Below are 14,692 nucleotides of genomic sequence, written 5' to 3'. Positions count from 1 at the left end.
GACCTTATCAATGCACTCAGAATTATTGTGGGACAAAGTGCGCAGTGGTAACACACCCTCTACCTTACCTTCATTGACTTTAAAAAGGCTTTAGACTCTGTCAGTCGAAGAGTCATGTAGGATACTCTTACAAAATGTGACATTCCTATGAAAATAGTTAATATCATCAAGGAAATATATGAAGACTGAATGCCAAGTACTACATAATGGAGAACTAACAGAGCCTTTCCAAGTTAATTCGGCAGTACGACAAGGATGTACTCTTTTGCCATCACTATTTCTTTTGGTGTTGGACCATGTGATGAGAGAGTGATGGGGGGACGCAAAAGAGGTGCGCAATGCGGGATGCGGGATACCATCGAAGATCTAGATTTCGCAGACTACATGTGATTAATGCCACAACGATATCGAAACATCGAAGAGAAACTGGCCAGGTTACAGAGAGACGCAGGCGTTGCAGGCCTCAAGAGAAATATTCGCAAAATCAAGGAACTGCGGATAAATTCGACCATCACGACTACGCTGGCCATTAATAGAGAGGACGTAGAACAGTCTAATCTTCCCTCTATCTCGGAAATGTAGTCACGACAACAGGAGACGTTGAGGAGGACGTCCGTAGTCGCATCCGCAAAACAAATGGTGCGTTTGTACAACTGCACCCTGTTTAGAGAAGTAGGAACATCTCAAAGAATACCAAACTCCAGCTTTTCAATAGCAATATGAAGGCTGGTCTGTTGTATGATTGTGAAACTTGGAAGGTGACTAGCCACATCAAAAACCAGCTCCAAGTTTTTATGAACTGCTGTCTCCAGCGTATATTAAATGTGAGATGGCCAGATATAATGACAAATGAAGATCTTCGGAGGGAGATAAATCAACAGCCAATCAATATACAAATGAAGGAAAGAAAGTTGAACTGGATTGAGCATACATTGAGGAATCTTGATGGATCTGTTGAAAGGGTGGCGTTGGATTGGAACCCTCAAGGAGTTAGAAGACGTGGACGTCCCAAACAAACCTGGAAAAGGACGATCGAGAGAGAAGCTGCAGAGGGTGGGAAAACCTGGAGTGAAGTGAAGAGACTTGCTAGAAATCGTACCAGGTGGAGAAATTTCGTCACGGCCTTATGTACTAGAGGGAACCACAGGAAGTAAGTCAGTCAAGTCAAAGTTTCCCTATGTTCCATGTTACAAATCAACAATTTTCGAATAAAACCTGAATTAAACATTGACAGTTTCAATTTTGCTATAAATGCAGTTTAGTTTTAAGTAAGAGGCAGGAGGATCACTATGTAGAAACGGACAGTTTGGGCAATAAGTGTTGTATATTCCTGAATCTCTTGTCGCCTCCTGTTCTCTAGTATGGGTATTTTGACTTTATCTTTTTGTAACACCATATATACACTCCTGGAAATTGAAATAAGAACACCGTGAATTCATTGTCCCAGGAAGGGGAAACTTTATTGACACATTCCTGGGGTCAGATACATCACATGATCACACTGACAGAACCACAGGCACATAGGCACAGGCAACAGAGCATGCACAATGTCGGCACTAGTACAGTGTATATCCACCTTTCGCAGCAATGCAGGCTGCTATTCTCCCATGGAGACGATCGTAGAGATGCTGGATGTAGTCCTGTGGAACGGCTTGCCATGCCATTTCCACCTGGCGCCTCAGTTGGACCAGCGTTCGTGCTGGACGTGCAGACCGCGTGAGACGACGCTTCATCCAGTCCCAAACATGCTCAATGGGGGACAGATCCGGAGATCTTGCTGGCCAGGGTAGTTGACTTACACCTTCTAGAGCACGTTGGGTGGCACGGGATACATGCGGACGTGCATTGTCCTGTTGGAACAGCAAGTTCCCTTGCCGGTCTAGGAATGGTAGAACGATGGGTTCAATGACGGTTTGGATGTACCGTGCACTATTCAGTGTCCCCTCGACGATCACCAGTGGTGTACGGCCAGTGTAGGAGATCGCTCCCCACACCATGATGCCGGGTGTTGGCCCTGTGTGCCTCGGTCGTATGCAGTCCTGATTGTGGCGCTCACCTGCACGGCGCCAAACACGCATACGACCATCATTGGCACCAAGGCAGAAGCGACTCTCATCGCTGAAGACGACACGTCTCCATTCGTCCCTCCATTCACGCCTGTCGCGACACCACTGGAGGCGGGCTGCACGATGTTGGGGCGTGAGCGGAAGACGGCCTAACGGTGTGCGGGACCGTAGCCCAGCTTCATGGAGACGGTTGCGAATGGTCCTCGCCGATACCCCAGGAGCAACAGTGTCCCTAATTTGCTGGGAAGTGGCGGTGCGGTCCCCTACGGCACTGCGTAGGATCCTACGGTCTTGGCGTGCATCCGTGCGTCGCTGCGGTCCGGTCCCAGGTCGACGGGCACGTGCACCTTCCGCCGACCACTGGCGACAACATCGATGTACTGTGGAGACCTCACGCCCCACGTGTTGAGCAATGCGGCGGTACGTCCACCCGGCCTCCCGCATGCCCACTATACGCCCTCGCTCAAAGTCCGTAAACTGCACATACGGTTCACGTCCACGCTGTCGCGGCATGCTACGAGTGTTAAAGACTGCGATGGAGCTCCGTATGCCACGGCAAACTGGCTGACACTGACGGCGGCGGTGCACAAATGCTGCGCAGCTAGCGCCATTCGACGGCCAACACTGCGGTTCCTGGTGTGTCTGCTGTGCCGTGCGTGTGATCATTGCTTGTACAGTCCTCTCGCAGTGTCCGGAGCAAGTATGGTGGGTCTGACACACAGGTGTCACTGTGTTCTTTTTTCAATTTCCAGAAGTGTATATATATATATATATATATATATATATATATATATATATATATATATATATATATATATATATATATATATATACAGGGTGTTACAAAAACGAGCACGCAGAGTCTCTAAATTTGGTTCCGGGGTTGGGTGGACAAGAGCTTTCAAATGCCCCCATAAATGAAAGTCAAGAGGGTTGAGGTCAGGAGAGCGTGGAGGCCATGGAATTGGTCCGCCTCTACCAATCCATAGGTCACCGAATCTGTTGTTGAGAAGCGTACAAACACTTCTTCTGAAATGTGCAGGAGCTCCATCGTGCATGAACCACATGTTGTGTCGCACTTGTAAAGGCACATGTTCTAGCAGCACAGGTATAGTATCCCGTATGAAGTCATGATAACGTGCTCCATTGAGCGTAGGTGGAAGAACATGGGGTCCAATCAAGACATCATCAACAATGCCTGCCCAAACGTTCACAGAAAATCTGTGTTGATGACGTGATTGCACAATTGCGTGCGGATTCCCGTCAGCCCACACATGTTGATTGTGAAAATTTACAATTTATCACATTGGAATGAAGCCTCATCCGTAAAGAGAAATTTGCACTGAAGTGAGGATTGACACATTGTTGGAGGAACCATTCGCAGAAGTGTACCCGTGGAGGCCAATCAGCTGCTGATAGTGCCTGCACACATTGTACATGGTACAGAAACAACTGGTTCTCCCGTAGCACTCTCCATACAGTGAGGTGGTCAACGTTACCTTGTACAGCAGCAACTTCTGTGACGCTGACGTTAGGGTTATCGTCAACTGCACGAACAATTGCCTCGTCCATTGCAGATGTCCTCGTTGTTCTAAGTCTTCCCCAGTCGCGAGTCATAGGCTGGAATGTTCCGTGCTCCCTAAGACGCCGATCAATTGCTTCGAATCTCTTCCTGTCGGGACACCTTCGTTCTGTAAATCTGTCTCGATACAAACGTACCGCGCCACGGCTATTGCCCCGTGCTAATCCATACATCAAATGGGCATCTGCCAACTCCGCATTTGTAAACATTGCACTGACTGCAAAACCACGTTCGTGATGAACACTAACATGTTGATGCTACGTACTGAGGTGCGTGATGGTAGTACTGTAGAGCAATGAGTCGCATGTCAACACAAGCACCGAAGTCAACATTACCTTCCTTCAATTGGGCCAACTGGCGGTGAATCGAGGAAATACAGTACATACTGACGAAACTAAAATGATGAGCTCTGACATGGAAATTAAGCGTTTCCGGACACATGTCCACATAACATCTTTTCTTTATTTGTGTGTGAGGAATGTTTCCTGAAAGTTTGGCCTTACCTTTTTTTAACACCCTATATATATGTCGTTTCTTGTTTATTTCAAGTACTGACATGTTCCACAGCCTTGGAGATTTGCTCCTCAATTTGGTCCCACAGAACTAAATGTCCCATAAGTTACACTGCCCTTCATATATCGTCACGCAGTTTCTAAACAGTTCAACACGTGTGGTTCCTACGGGAATCTAGTAACTGATCGCATTGTAAACAAAGAGTGGCAATGAGATAACGCCTGATAGTTATGCAACACATCTAACGTACAGGTAACGCTGTTACCAGCTTACCTGACCAGGGCCACTAGGAAATGTACCGCAGCCTACGCTTACTTACGATAGACTACAGTAGTTTTTCAACTCTAGGACCAGCTGTTTAACACGATTAGTGTTCTCTGCGCTCTCTAGCGGCTGATGTCGAGCCGAGTTTATTTGATTCTCAGACTAAAACGGACACGTGTAAAAGAAGCTGTGTTAATTCTATTAGCGATTTTCGAAGAAGAAAATCGCGAAGAAAACTGTGGACTAGAAGGTGGCTTGAACAGCGAATTGCTGGTAGAGGAACACTACACAATGCTGTACAGCTATATGAGTTACATACACACATCAATGAAACTTATGCATCACCTCGGTTTGCAGATTTTCGGAACGTGTACAGAAAATTGGAATAGGGCTTAACATAAACATCATTTCCACCATTTTTACTGCTCATGAAAACCACACATTGCATGTCCTACACCATACAGTGAGACCTTCAGAGGTGGAGGTCCAGATTGCTGTACACAACGGTTCCCTAATACCCAGTAGCACGTCTTATTGCATTGATTCTTGCCTGTGTTCATCGTGGCATACTATTTACAAGTTCATCAAGGCATTGTTGGTCCAGATTGTCCCACTCCCCTACGGTGATTCGGCGATGATTCCTCAGAGTGATTGGTGGGTCACGTCGTCCATAAACAGCCCTTTTCAATCTATCCCAGGCATGTTCGATAGGGTTCATGTCTGGAGAACATGCTGGCCACTCCAGTCGAGCGATGTCATTATCCTGAAGGAAGTCATTCACAAGATGTACATGATGGGGGCGCGAATTGTCGTCCATGAAGACGAATGCCTCGACAATATGCTGCGGCTATGGTTGTACTGTCGGTCGTAGGATGGCATTCACCTATCGTGCAGCCGTTACGGCGCCTTCCATGACCACCAACGACGTACGTCAGCCCCACATAATGCCACCCCAAAACAACAGGGAACCTGCACCTTGCTGCACTCGCTGGACAGTGTGTCTAAGGCGTTCATACTGACCGGATTGCCTCCAGACATGTCTCCGATGATTATCTTGTTGAAGGTATATGGGACACTCATCGGCGAAGAGAATGTGATGCCAATCCAGAGCGGACCATTCGGCATGTTGTTGCGCCCATCTGTACCGCGCTGCAAGGCGTCGTGGTTGCAAAGATGGACCTCGCCATGGAAGTCGGGAATGAAGTTGCACATCATGCAGCCTATTGTGCACAGTTTCAGTCCTAACGCGACGTCCTGTGGCTGCACGGAATGCTTTTTCAGCATGGTGTCGTTACTGTCAGGGTTCCTCCGAGCCATAATCCGTAGGTAGCGGTCATCCACTGCAGTAGTAGCCCTTGGGCAGCCTGAGCGAGACAGTTCCTGTCTCTCTGTATCTCCTCCATGTCCGAACAACATCGCTTTGGTTCACTCGGAGACGCCTGCAAACTTCCCTTGTTGAGAGCTCTTTCTGGCACAAAGTAACAATGCGGACGCGATCGAATCGCGGTATTGACCGTCTAGGCATGCTTAAACTACAGACAACACGAGCCGTGTACCTCCTTCCTGGTGGAATGACTGGAACTGATCGGCTGTTAGACCCCCTCCGACTAATAGGCGCTGCTCATGCACGATTGTTTACATCTTTTGGCGGGTTTAGTAACATCTCTCAACAGTCAAAGGGACTGTGTCTGTGACGCAATATCCACAGTCAACGTCTGTCCTCAGGAGTTCTAGGAAACGCGGTGATACCAAACTTTTGCTGATGTGTGCATTGCGGACGAGTTCAATAACTGTTGAATGTGTATTTAAATGCATGCACGTTCTTAATAGGAAACGACAAACATAACACTTTTAGAGCGCAGATTCCTAAATAAATATTGACTTCACGTGGGCCCTGCGTGTGGGCCGAACGTTCGCGAAGTGTGGCGAACAAGCCGACTACTGTGACGTCACAGGTTCTTTGCTGGACCCTTATATCTCATTGGCCCCGTGCAACGAACTTGTGACGTCGCACTAGTCGGCTTGTTCGCTACACTTCGCGAACGTTCAGGCCAGGTACAGGGCCCGCTGATAATTAGTATCTAATTGAAAAACTGCCCTCTAGAGGTCTTAAGTTTGTCGTATGCTTTCGAGAACGTTCAAGGGTTTAAACACGCAGTCAACAATTAGTAGCCGCGCGGCTTCCACCTTCCACCGTCGGAGGTTCAAGTCCTCCCTCACGCATTGGTGTGTGTTAATCTTGGCGTAAGTTAGTTTAAGTTAGATCAAGTAGTGTGTAAATATACTCGTAGGTACCGATGACCTTAGCAGTTTGGTTCCATAGGACCTTACCACAAATATCATCTGGAACCACGCGACCGCTACGGTCGCAGGTTCGAATCCTGCCTCGGGCATGGATGTGTGTGGTGTCCTTAGGTTAGTTAGGTTTAAGTAGTTCTAAGTTCTAGGGGACTAATGACTTCAGATGTTACGACCCATAGTGCTTAGAGCCATTTTAACCATTTTTGAACACTGCACTTGCAAAATTCACCAGTGACGCCTATTGATAGCAAAAATTTTGTAGTTGATTTACGGTCACATATTCTGAAGCGGAATTTTCGCAATAAAAACAACTGACTCATCCGTAACGAATAGCGTGAGAAATGAAGACGTCATAAATCACGACTACTTATAAATCACGACTAATTTCATTAACAAAAGATGCCGAAAACAAATTACGAGATGAAAACAAAACAATCCACATCCAATTTTTGGCTCAAATGGTTCAAATGGCTCTGAGCACTATGGGACTTAACATCTATAGTCATCAGTCCCCTAGAACTTAGAACTACTTAAACCTAACTAACCTAAGGACAGCACACAACACCCAGCCATCACGAGGCAGAGAAAATCCCTGACCCCGCCGGGAATCGAACCCGGGAACCCGGGCGTGGGAAGCGAGAACGCTACCGCACGACCACGAGATGCGGGCACATCCAATTTTTAATATACGCGCGTAACGAGGACATCCAGAGAAATCATTTAACGTTCATCGACAGCAATCTGCGGCACAAACAAAATGACATCACACATTACGTCATTGGTCAAAGCCGACGGGTAGTATCCGACACTAGAAGTGATCCGAATAATTTTATACGTGCTATTTCTTTAGTCATGTTTCGTAGACACTCTCCCGATAGTATTTTTACTTACTGCGGCAAATATTATCTCTATTATTAGTAGTAGCGGTATGGTGTTAATCATGGTGGTATTTTTGTAGTTACTTCAGTGTCGATGTATGAAAGCGTGACAGTAATTGAGAAGGTTGTTAGACTGGCTTGTACCCAACATGTTATTCAAACTTTCCATCGAGACGGCAGTAAAAGAAACCGAAGAGACGTTTGGAAAGAGATTTAAAGTTGAATGAGAAGTAATAAAAACCTGAAGGTTTTCCATTGACGTTGTATTGTCTGGGAGACGAGACTTCAGTACTGACGGCTGTACAGCGTCATTTCGTTGCCTAGCGACTGCAGTAATCTGACCAATAATGGACGGCGCTTTAGCGGGACACGTAAGCGATGCGGCCGTGCTGCAAAAATAAAACGCCGCGTGTGTTACACGTAAGAGTGACATCGTGTGTCATACAATAACTACAATAGCAGAAGAACAAAATTTCAAACAACATCGTATAACCAATAGTGACAAAAACAATACAACCAGCGTTATGTACAATTGTGCCAGTACAACAGTGACATAAAATGCACAGGAGAGCAATAATGGTAATGTAAAAACAGATTGCTGTACACAAATTAAAACATAAAATTATGCACCCTATTATGTACCAGGCTGATGCCACGTGAAAATCGGGACCTCGGCAATTCATAAATTCAATTTGGATGTCAGTAGGTTGGTGAGCAAGTTACATTTATCAATATAGTGGAATAAAACAGGAACAGTGGCTGGGAGGGAGTAATCTGTCGCAACCACTTTCTTAAACAAAACTGATTTTGCAGTCGTGTACTTTGAACATGCCAATATGATGGCTTATGATCCGCTACTGCCTTTCAGTTGTTATCGCAGTGTACAGACGTGATAATCTTTGACATATATAGGTTTATGGAGTAACACCTGTGTCCCAGCCCCAAGCGAATTATAGGAGCCACGTGCCATCTACGAAGCTGCACCGAGGCAAACCATGGTCGAGAAGAGACATTCTGTTGTATGGCCACCAGGTGGCCGACATTAGCGAGCTGAGAGACACGCCATTCACAATTCCAAGGGTGGTATCGTCGATATGAGATCTATATCAGGAATCGACGTTGGGCACAACTGTCTTTCTGTATACTCTCTTGGCACGACGGTCAACAGTTTCGTTGTGGAGAACACCGTGGGATGTGTTTAACCCAGAGTTATTCACTTCTGCCACAGCTTTGCAAGTAAGCAAGAACACTATTTCTAACAATATGAAAAGGACGATGCAATTTCGATTGTGATGTGAAACCTGGAAGAATGATGCCGAAGAAAAAACAACAGAGCTTTGGATGGTTTTTAGAAAGAAGCTGTTCATCGATCTGTATGTAAATAGATGGAACTTGGGTAAATGTCACTGATAGCTCGAGCATGCGAAAGAAAGCAATTTGAAATCAGATACTGATAGCAGTGTGGGTGTTTTTTGATTACCGTAACTGCCATACACTCTGTGATTTAAGAGAAGAGCATGCTGTCTGTGGTGTCACCGCCAGACACCACACTTGCTAGGTGGTAGCTTTAAATCGGCCGCGGTCCATTAGTACATGTCGGACCCGCGTGTCGCCACTGTTAGTAATCGCAGACCGAGCGCCACCATACGGCAGGTCTTGAGAGATGTACGAGCACTCGCCCCAGTTGTACGGACGACTTTGCTAGCGACTACACTGATGAAGCCTTTCTCTCATTTGCCGAGAGATAGTTAGAATGGCCTTCAGCTAAGTCCATGGCTACGACCTAGCAAGGCGCCATTAACCATTTCTAGAGAGAGTCTCACTTGTATCATCAAGAATGCTGTATACAAATGATGGATTAAAGTTAAGTATTCCAGCAGCTACGTACTTTTCTTTATAGCATTCATTACGTATCCTGTTCCAGACCTAGCGCCACCTGCGTGAGTTGACGCGTGCATTTCGGCCTCCTCTTGCAACACAGTGTTGGCTCTTCTGCCAACACTACACTGTCAACAGATCATCACATTGTGAGTAAGTTATAACCGTTAATCCCAGGTATAAATTATTCTTTCGCTGGTCAAAGACAATAATGTAGATATTTAACAAAGAAAAGCAAAACTGGGGATCTTCGATAATATTATGAAAATAGTTTGTATTACTGTTGGAAAGTACAACAAATAACTTTTAGATATTTCAGCGTAGTAGATACTTAGTGGCAACGGCGTTGCCGTCATACCACCGCAGTTAAGCGCTGTCGGGCTTGGCTAGCACCGTTGTGGGTCACCGTCTGGGTCTGCCGAGTGCTGTTGGCAAGAGGGGCGCACCCAGCCCTCGTGAGGCCAGTTGAGGAGCTGCCTGACTAAGAAGTAGCGGCGCCGGTCACGAAAACTGACAACGGCCGGAAGAGCGGTGTGCTGACCGCATGAACCTCCATACCCGCATCCAGTGACGCCTGTCGTCTGAGGTTGACACGGCGGCCGGTCGGTTCTGCTGGATCTTCAAGACCTGTTCAGACGGTGTTTTTTTTTTGTTCTGTTGTTGATACTTAGTAGCTCTTCGTAATTTTTCGTACTTGCAATATCTCTTAGAAGTAGTCACTGTAAATAAAATTAGGATTACAGAAAGCACATCCATGTTGTCGCATTTTTTATACTGTTATTATTCCGCTAGGGTACGTCAATCTTAGTGATCGGAGTGCAGTACACCACATCCGGCAACACTGCCAGCTAACCACATGATCTGTCAATACCAATCATTCATCTCTCGGACTAATACCATGAAGGATCAATTGAGGGAGATAGAGAGTTTTGAGAAGAGGGTTACACGATGAACATCTGTAAATGCAAAACGAGAGCAATTGATTGTAGTCAAATTGAATGCAGCTGCATAGAGGGACTTAGATTACAAAGTGAGACCCCAAAGGTAGTGGATGCCGGCCGCTGTGGCAGAGCAGATCTAGGCGCTTCAGTCCGGAACCGTGCTGCTGCTGCTGTTTCAGGTCTTTTACGTGAATTATTACAAAATCGGGCTCCACGTACAAGGCACCATTTTCAACTATGTGTTACTGTTTCCCGGAAAAACTAAGTCAACAGCCATTACTATCGTACAATATACAACATGTTGACACATGATCCTTGTGAAAGCAGTAAACCATAATCATTTACTGAAATATGACTTGGTGCTATAGTTATTCCCTTTCATTACAATCCACTACACTGAGTCCTCTAAATAATCTTTAACTTTCTAACATGGATTAATCGTGAAGAACGTCTTAGGTCGTTTCTTCAACAACTGTGTTTTATGGATCTCTAGGGTGCCCAAGATTTAGGTGGGACCACCAGTTTTCTTTAATGAAATAAATAGTTGGAATTGAGTCTTAAATTTCATTTAGAATTGTGTTGTATTTATTAGGTGTGATTACTTTCGGACATTTGTGTCCATTCTCTTCGTAAATAAATGAAATACATACAGATATGCATGTTTGGACCAGCCACAGTAGACAATCTAACTGGCAATGAACACACAGTAGGTAAGTTTCAGTGGACAGCGCGAAGAGTTAGAGAGAGAAAAGAAAAAGAGATTTCTAACTTCGTACCGTCCGCAGTAATTTATCTATTGTATGTTAAACTGTCTGCATTACCTTTTAGATCGTCTACTCTGGATGTTCCAGACATGCATAACTGACTGTATTTCAATTCCTTACGAAGACGGGTAGTTTGAGAACGGACACAAAATCTGAAAAATATTTCTTAATTCAACTTACGGTGGAATCCCAACCATTTACATTGTGTTTCAGTAACTTTTGACTTTCTTTGGCAATTTATTATACAACTTTATCCTCTGATACGAAATGCTCCTTTGAATTTTGTTTTTGTTTTGTTTCTCCTAGGTAAATGTAGCAGATTCCTATACTGTGTGCACTTAATACCGGTGCTAACAGTGGAAGGCAATTAAGTCGTGTATTTTCTGAAAACTGTACATGAACATGATGTACCTTACGTTATTGAGTGACAAGGAATTGTAGAACTTTCATAATCTGACACTTTAAAACAGGTGCTTTATCTGACATTCATTTATCCAGATAATGAGTACAACTGATATTGACTAGTATTTTATTACCCAAATGAACAGTGAAGCTCGTGTTTATATCAGTGTTTGCCAAAGACTACGTTTTTATGATTTCACCTACTGCGCAAGAAAAAATTAGATTTTATTCAAGGTAGGTCATAATTTATAGGTTCAGCACTAGTTAATTAAAATATTAGAGCTCCATGTCAAATAAGTACAAACTGCCTTGTTTTATATCGTATTATCACAATTTTAATGCTCAAAATGTTATGTCAAAAAGAAGCCATAACGTATGCTGTTTTACACATTGTTTTAATTATTATGACTCCGAGAGAATTTTACAGACAAAATGAGAAGAGAGTCTTTTGGTTTCTTTCGTGATCAACCAGTGACTTTTCACCTCATTCCTTATTTACTGCTTCAACGTCTGGATCTTCATCACTGTCATCTGTACACAATACTAGCTTCTCGAAGAAAATCTTCCTCTTCACTGACTTCGCCATTGTGTTTTTATTAGTTTCTTGCAGCAAATCATCCAGTACGTTTGTGGCAAAATGGAACTCAGCACCACCCATAGTGTGCGAATTTCAGTAGGAAAAGATGAAAGTAACGTTGAAGAGTGCTATTGTCACATCAACTAACACTCTTGTGCTTAATATGTCACGCACCATGCCACACAGATAAATTCTAAGCAACATAAGAAGTATTCCATCTATTAGAAAACAGACACACCATTATAAAACACTCGTAATATTTACAAGATTACCAGTGCCAGCAAACTGCTCGAGTCTGACGAAGATAACGCAGCCTTTGTTAACAACTACCGGATGGTTAAAATTGAAGTATAGATACCCGTGGAGGTCAGTGTGATTGTAATTATCGTATTTCAGAGAAATTTACAGATTTCCTAATGCATTAATGAACAACAGATTTATTCCGGAAAAAAATTTTGTTTCATGTTTGGGTTTGGCCACCAAGTGCGTTACGGCACTGTAAATGCAAGACTTTTGAAAATGTTCGCACATGTAATGGATAAGGCAGGGGACGTGCGCAGAAAAGGTCAAACAAGTGGGGAAGCAATATCTTAATTTTTTTTTATTAACATCTGCTTTCACAGTTTGTTCAGTTTAAGCACCGGAGGCGTCGATGAGATGCTGCATAGCGTCAGATTTGCACCTGGTGGCCATAATTGGAACTAAATTTTTTCCCAACGTAAATCGGCTCCACATTAACACATTAGCATATCTACTAAGTTTCGCAGCCGTAGGATAATGAAGCCCACACTGGAACTCCTTGTGTAAGTGCACATTAATTATAGCCACCCGTTATGCTTTCCATAAAGGCACTCAAGAGTGCGTTTCGCTGACTTGCTCAGATTCACCAGAACCACGAAGAGATACTGTAAACCCTGACACAGTACTCGTTAAAGCCTGTGCTGTGGTAAGTGAGCGGGATTCACCTTATGAGAAAGGATTTTCGTATAGTTATATACCGCGTGTACCTGAATGGTGGCAAATCAGACTTACATCCACTCTGCAATAACAATGATCCGTCAGGTAAGTTCGAAATGCAGTTACACGTCAGGTTGGATCAAAAGCAACCCAGAAGATGTTACCAATTAGATAATAATACGGTCGCCAGCCTAATTAGGCATTAACTGACTTTCTTCCCTATACGTTGGTATATATTCATGCAAAACAACAAGTTGTAGCACTGCATAATATAGTCGAATTTTAGAACCAGAAAATCTATTGAACTGATAGTTTCACGTTCTGTACTGATATGGATGAATACATAACACTACACTATAATGTATACTACAAAACTTTATACTGTCTATTAATCTGATTAAAATCGGGCATAGGTTACCCTAGAAATTGCACTTTCCTGCCACATACAAAATGTCAGATTTGATAAAGATAAAACACTGATAAATTTTGGCTTTTATATTGACTTTAACTTTTGCTGGTCAAACCAATTTAGAACACTTCAGAATTCAAATGAATGAGGGGGGACCCTGAAACTGTTATGATCGTTGTGTTTAAAAAACTGATTACTAAGTTTATTATGCGTTCAAGATATCCAGTATATGAGTTACTACTCTTTTCATTTTATTTACTGCTCATTTAAATGCCTTTAAATCTGTCTCGAAATAATAAACTTCATTACTATATCAATACTAAAGTTATCTTTCAACTTCGTTAGACCTTCGTTATTTATTTACTGGTTCATTAACAAAACATTTATTTAAACACCATTCTAACATAGCTAGTTCTGCAAATAATTATTATTAACACAAATTTTAATTTTCATTTCGGGAAGGTGTTGCTCAAACCAATGCCAAACTCCGACAACTACTGAGCCCGTTGTGCCGTGCAGTGCCCGCGCGCATTTTCCCGCGCTCGCCTGCCATCCACCTTTTACCGCTCCCTTACAGACAGGGTATTCACCCGAGGTTTTGCATTCTACATATCCTAACACGTTGCCTACGTATGGACCAGACGCACAGTTACAATTTTAAACATCTTACAACAGTCTCAACATTTGTTACATTTCAATTCTATTACAATATTACTTGACATTTGACATCAACATTAACATTCACATTGAAACTTATTTATAGTTTTCTTAACGGAATGGCGTTAAACAAAAATTGAAATCATAACAGCAATTACACAAGTTTATCGAAAAATCAGATGGAAAAAAACTACTTATATGTACAACAGTACAGCGTCGTTGTTGTTACAATACCAACTGCAATCGTAAATATTACGAGGGTTGAGTAATCTAGGGTTAAGTTAACCATGCCAGATCTGTTAATAACCAAGCCTAAGCTGCACCGATACGGGAAAATGACACGAGCAAAGTAGAATAAACATGAAGAAATAACGCGAAACTCACGTTAGATCGCTACATTCTTGAAAATAGTGGGACACCCGTGAAGCACACAATGCGCGCGTCGGCGAGGTACCTCGACAAATGACTAACTAGCGCCACGGCGGTTACACATACAGCAACGG

General features: G+C 43.6%; 1 protein-coding gene across 2 annotated transcripts in view; it reads left to right on the top strand.

Annotated features, from left to right (window-relative positions):
• Positions 1-14,692, top strand: part of LOC126106385 (connectin) — a 749,467-nt gene that overhangs the window by 522,711 nt on the left and 212,064 nt on the right. The window contains exon 4 of one of the 2 annotated variants that reach the window (XM_049912650.1): positions 9,529-9,635. The gene's annotated coding sequence lies outside the window, so the exon portion shown is untranslated. The remainder of the gene's footprint in view (positions 1-9,528; positions 9,636-14,692) is intronic. The other variant, XM_049912651.1, reaches the window with a different exon arrangement.

The sequence above is a fragment of the Schistocerca cancellata genome, chromosome 10, assembly GCF_023864275.1.
Source record: "Schistocerca cancellata isolate TAMUIC-IGC-003103 chromosome 10, iqSchCanc2.1, whole genome shotgun sequence".
Classification (NCBI taxonomy): domain Eukaryota; kingdom Metazoa; phylum Arthropoda; class Insecta; order Orthoptera; family Acrididae; genus Schistocerca; species Schistocerca cancellata.
This window is presented reverse-complemented; position numbering and strand designations above follow the sequence as displayed.